Source organism: Oncorhynchus keta, unplaced genomic scaffold, assembly GCF_023373465.1.
Source record: "Oncorhynchus keta strain PuntledgeMale-10-30-2019 unplaced genomic scaffold, Oket_V2 Un_contig_3514_pilon_pilon, whole genome shotgun sequence".
NCBI lineage: Eukaryota > Metazoa > Chordata > Actinopteri > Salmoniformes > Salmonidae > Oncorhynchus > Oncorhynchus keta.
Window position 1 is genome coordinate 1 of NW_026287293.1, and position 5,818 is coordinate 5,818.

Sequence of the window (5,818 nt, forward strand, 5' to 3'; positions counted from 1 at the left end):
CACCCCAGATGGGACTTGAACACACAATTCCTGGCTTAGGAGGCCAGTGTATCATTAGGCCACTGGGGCACACTGTTTACTTTTCACAACCAGTACGAACTATTAAACATCAAAAACAATGTGTAATGTATGGCACTGACACATTCCCATGAAATTCCGCTTTCTTATTTCTGTTTGCGTTTCATTTTAAAAACAGACTGGTTAGCAGAGGATGGTTTCAATCCACTGACCTCTGGGTTATGGGCCCAGCTCGCATCCTCTGCACAACTCTGCTTTCAGCCACTTCAGAAAAGACAAAACCTCGGCTTAGGAGGCCAGTGTCTTCGGCCACTGGGGTTATTTGTAATCAATATGACCAATACGAACTGATGGAAGAGGCAAAAAAAATGTAAAATGGCACTTACACATGGAATGAAACTACGCATTTTTTAAAACATTTGTTCGCACTTCAATGCTAAAAAAAGCTTGTTAGCAGGAAAAGCTTTTAATCCATCAACCTCTGGGTTATGGGCCCAGCACACATCGCTGCGCTACTCTGCTTTCAGACATTTCAGAAAAGACTAGATCTCACAATCCATGGCTTAGGAGGCCAGTGTCTTCGGCCACTGGGGTTATTGTAATCAATATGACCAATACGAACTGATGGAAGAGGTTAAAAAAATGTATAATGGCAATTACATGGAATGAAACTACGCATTTTTAAAAATATTTGTTCGCATTTCAATGCTAAAAACCTGGTTAGTGGAAATTGTTTTTGATCCATCAACCTCTGGGTTATGGACCCAGCACCCTTCAGCTGCAACCCCTATCATTCAAACACCCCAGATGGGACTTGAACCCACAATTCCTGGATTAGAGGTCAGTACCTTATCCATTAGGCCACTGGGGCACTGTTTACTTATCTCAACCAGTACGAACTGATAGAAGCAGCAAAAACAATGTGTAATGTATGGCACTGACACATTCCCATGAAATTCCGCTTTCTTATTTCTGTTTGCGTTTCATTTTAAAAACAGACTGGTTAGCAGAGGATGGTTTCAATCCATTGACCTCTGGGTTATGGGCCCAGCTCGCATCCGCTGCACAACTCTACTTTCAGCCACTTCAGAAAAGACAAAACCTCACAATCCATGGCTTAGGAGGCCAGTGTCTTCGGCCACTGGGGTTATTTGTAATCAATATGACCAATACGAACTGATGGAAGAGGTTAAAAAAAATGTATAATGGCACTTACACATGGAATGAAACCACGCATTTTTTAAAATATTTGTTCGCACTTCAATGCTAAAAAGCTTGAAAGCAGAAAAAGCTTTTGATCCATCAACCTCTGGGTTATGGGCCCAGCACACTTCCGCTGCGCCACTCTGCTTTCAGCCATTACAGAAAAGACTAGATCTCACAATCCATGGCTTAGGAGGCCAGTGTCTAAGGCCACTGGTGTTCTTTGTCATCAATATGACCAATAAGAACTGATGGAAGAGGTAAAAAAATGTATAATGGCACTTACACATGGAATGAAACTACGCATTTTTAAAAATATTTGTTCGCATTTCAATGCTAAAAAAGCTTGTTAGCAGGAAAAGCTTTTGATCCATCAACCTCTGGGTTATTTCCGCTGCGCCACTCTGCTTTCAGACATTTCAGAAAAGACTAGATCTCACAATCCATGGCTTAGGAGGCCAGTGTCTTCGGCCACTGGGGTTATGTGTAATCAATATGACCAATATGAACTGATGGAAGAGGTTAAAAAAATGTATAATGGCAATTACACATGGAATGAAACTACGGACTTTTAAAACATTTGTTCGCATTTCAATGCTAAAAAACCTGGTTAGTGGAATTTTTTTGATCCATGAACCTCTGGGTTATGGACCAAGCACGCTTCCGTTGCACCACTATCATTCAAACACCCCAGATGGGACTTGAACACACAATTCCTGGCTTAGGAGGCCAGTGCCTTATCCATTAGGCCACTGGGGCACTGTTTACTTTTCTCAACCAGTACGAACTGATAGAAGCAGCAAAAACAATGTGTAATGTATGGCACTGACACATTCCCATGAAATTCCGCTTTCTTATTTCTGTTTGCGTTTCATTTTAAAAACAGACTGGTTAGCAGAGGATGGTTTCAATCCACTGACCTCTGGGTTATGGGCCCAGCTCGCATCCTCTGCACAACTCTGCTTTCAGCCACTTCAGAAAAGACAAAACCTCGGCTTAGGAGGCCAGTGTCTTCGGCCACTGGGGTTATTTGTAATCAATATGACCAATATGAACTGATGGAAGAGGTTAAACAAAATGTATAATGGCACTTACACATGGAATGAAACTACGCATTTTTTAAAACATTTGTTCGCACTTCAATGCTAAAAAAAGCTTGAAAGCAGAAAAAGCTTTTGATCCATCAACCTCTGGGTTATGGGCCCAGCACACTTCCGCTGCACCACTCTGCTTTCAGCCATTACAGAAAAGACTAGATCTCACAATCCATGGCTTCGGGGGCCAGTGTCTTCGAGCCACTGGGGTTATTTGAAATCAATATGACCAATACGAACTGATGGAAGAGGTAAAAAAAATGTATTATGGCACTTACACATGGAATGAAACTACGCATTTTTTAAAATATTTGTTCGCATTTCAATGCTAAAAAACCTGGTTAGTGGAAATTGTTTTTGATCCATCAACCTCTGGGTTATGGACCCAGCACACTTCCGCTGCACCACTATCATTCAAACACCCCAGATGGGACTTGAACCCACAATCCCTGGCTTAGGAGGCCAGTGCCTTATCCATTAGGCCACTGGGGCACTGTTTACTTTTTGCAACCAGTACGAACTGATAGAAGCAGCAAAAACAATGTGTAATGTATGGCACTGACACATTCCCATGAAATTCCGCTTTCTTATTTCTGTTTGCGTTTCATTTTAAAAACAGACTGGTTAGCAGAGGATGGTTTCAATCCATTGACCTCTGGGTTATGGGCCCAGCTCGCATCCGCTGCACAACTCTGCTTTCAGCCACTTCAGAAAAGACAAAACCTCACAATCCATGGCTTAGGAGGCCAGTGTCTTCGGCCACTGGGGTTATTTGTAATCAATATGACCAATACGAACTGATGGAAGAGGCAAAAAAAATGTAAAATGGCACTTACACATGGAATGAAACTACGCATTTTTTAAAACATTTGGCACTTCAATGCTAAAAAAATGTCCATCAACCTCTGGGTTATGGGCCCAGCACACTTCCGCTACGCCACTCTGCTTTCAGACATTTCAGAAAAGACTAGATCTCACAATCCATCGGAGGCCAGTGTCTTCGGCCAACGAACTGATGGAAGAGGTTAAAAAAATGTATAATGGCACTTACACATGGAATGAAACCACGCATTTTTAAAAATATTTGTTCGCACTTCAATGCTAAAAAAAGCTTGAAAGCAGAAAAAGCTTTTGATCCATCAACCTCTGGGTTATGGGCCCAGCACACTTCCGCTGCGCCACTCTGCTTTCAGCCATTACAGAAAAGACTAGATCTCACAATCCATGGCTTCGGAGGCCAGTGTCTAAGGCCACTGGTGTTCTTTGTCATCAATATGACCAATAAGAACTGATGGAAGAGGTAAAAAAAATGTATAATGGCACTTACACATGGAATGAAACTACGCATTTTTAAAAATATTTCTAAAAAGCTTGTTAGCAGGAAAAGCTTTTGATCCATCAACCTCTGGGTTATGGGCCCAGCACACTTCCGCTGTGCCACTCTGCTTTCAGACATTGCAGAAAAGACTAGATCTCACAATCCATGGCTTAGGAGGCCAGTGTCTTCGGCCACTAGGGTTATTTGTAATCAATATGACCAATACGAACTGATGGAAGAGGTAAAAAAAATGTATTATGGCACTTACACATGGAATGAAACTACGCATTTTTTAAAATATTTGTTCGCATTTCAATGCTAAAAAACATGGTTAGTGGAAATCGTTTTTGATCCATCAACCTCTGGGTTATGGACCCAGCACCTTCACTGCACCACTATCATTCAAACACCCCAGATGGGACTTGAACCCACAATCCCTGGCTTAGGAGGCCAGTGTCTTATCCATTAGGCCACTGGGGCACTGTTTACTTTTCTCAACCAGTACGAACTGATAGAAGCAGCAAAAACAATGTGTAATGTATGGCACTGACACATTCCCATGAAATTCCGCTTTCTTATTTCTGTTTGCGTTTCATTTTAAAAACAGACTGGTTAGCAGAGGATGGTTTCAATCCATTGACCTCTGGGTTATGGGCCCAGCTTGCATCCGCTGCACAACTCTGCATTCAGCCACTTCAGAAAAGACAAAAGCTCACAATCCATGGCTTAGGAGGCCAGTGTCTTCGGCCACTGGGGTTATTTGTAATCAATATGACCAATACGAACTGATGGAAGAGGTTAAAAAAAATGTATAATGGCACTTACACATGGAATGAAACCACGCATTTTTAAAAATATTTGTTCGCACTTCAATGCTAAAAAAAGCTTGAAAGCAGAAAAAGCTTTTGATCCATCAACCTCTGGGTTATGGGCCCAGCACACTTCCGCTGCGCCACTCTGCTTTCAGCCATTACAGAAAAGACTAGATCTCACAATCCATGGCTTAGGAGGCCAGTGTCTAAGGCCACTGGTGTTATTTGAAATCAATATGACCAATAAGAACTGATGGAAGAGGTAAAAAAAAAAATGTATAATGGCACTTACACATGGAATGAAACTACGCATTTTTAAAAATATTTGTTCGCATTTCAATGCTAAAAAACCTGGTTAGTGGAAATTGTTTTTGATCCATCAACCTCTGGGTTATGGACAAAGCACGCTTCCGCTGCACCACTATTATTCAAACACCCCAGATGGGACACGAACTCACAATCCCTGGCTTAGGAGGCCAGAGCCTTATCCATTAGGCCACTGGGGCACTGCTTACTTTTCTCAACCAGTACGAACTGATAGAAGCAGCAAAAACAATGTGTAATGTATGGCACTGAAACATTCCCATGAAATTCCGCTTTCTTATTTCTGTTTGCGTTTCATTTTAAAAACAGACTGGTTAGCAGAGGATGGTTTCAATCCATTGACCTCTGGGTTATGGGCCCAGCTCGCATCCCTGCACAACTCTGCTTTCAGCCATTTCAGAAAAGACTAAATCTCACAATCCATGGCTTAGGAGGCCAGTGTCTTCGGCCACTGGGGTTATTTGTAATCAATATGACCAATACGAACTGATGGAAGAGCAAAAAAAAAATGTAAAATGGCACTTACACATGGAATGAAACTACGCATTTTAAAACATTTGTTCGCACTTCAATGCTAAAAAAGCTTGTTAGCAGGAAAAGCTTTTGATCCCACCTCTGGGTTATGGGCCCAGCACACTTCCTTGCGCCAACTCTGCTTTCAGACATTTCAGGGTTATTCCTGGGCCAGTCAGCACTGTTTACTTTTCTCAACCAGTACGAACTGATAGAAGCAGCAAAAACAATGTGTAATGTACTGAACAATGGCTTATTTCTGTTTGCGTTTCATTTAAAAACAGACAGCATCCTCTGCTCACTCTGCTTTTTCAGAAAAGACTAGAACAATCCATGGCTTAGGAGGCCAGTGTCTTCGGCCACTGGGGTTATTTGTAATCAATATGACCAATACGAACTGATGGAAGAGGTTAAAAAAAATGTATAATGGCACTTACACATGGAATGAAACCACGCATTTTTAAAAATATTTGTTCGCACTTCAATGCTAAAAAAAGCTTGAAAGCAGAAAAAGCTTTTGATCCATCAACCTCTGG

The 5,818-nt window shown here is 41.7% G+C and overlaps 2 non-coding genes across 2 annotated transcripts; both read right to left on the bottom strand.

Annotated features, from left to right (window-relative positions):
* Positions 1 to 2,734: 2,734 nt before the first annotated feature.
* Positions 2,735 to 2,807, bottom strand: trnar-ccu (transfer RNA arginine (anticodon CCU)). Its single transcript has one exon. It is a non-coding gene; the product is annotated as a tRNA-Arg (tRNA).
* A 1,233-nt stretch (positions 2,808 to 4,040) lies between these two features.
* Positions 4,041 to 4,113, bottom strand: trnar-ccu (transfer RNA arginine (anticodon CCU)). The gene has a single exon. It is a non-coding gene; the product is annotated as a tRNA-Arg (tRNA).
* Positions 4,114 to 5,818: the final 1,705 nt, after the last annotated feature.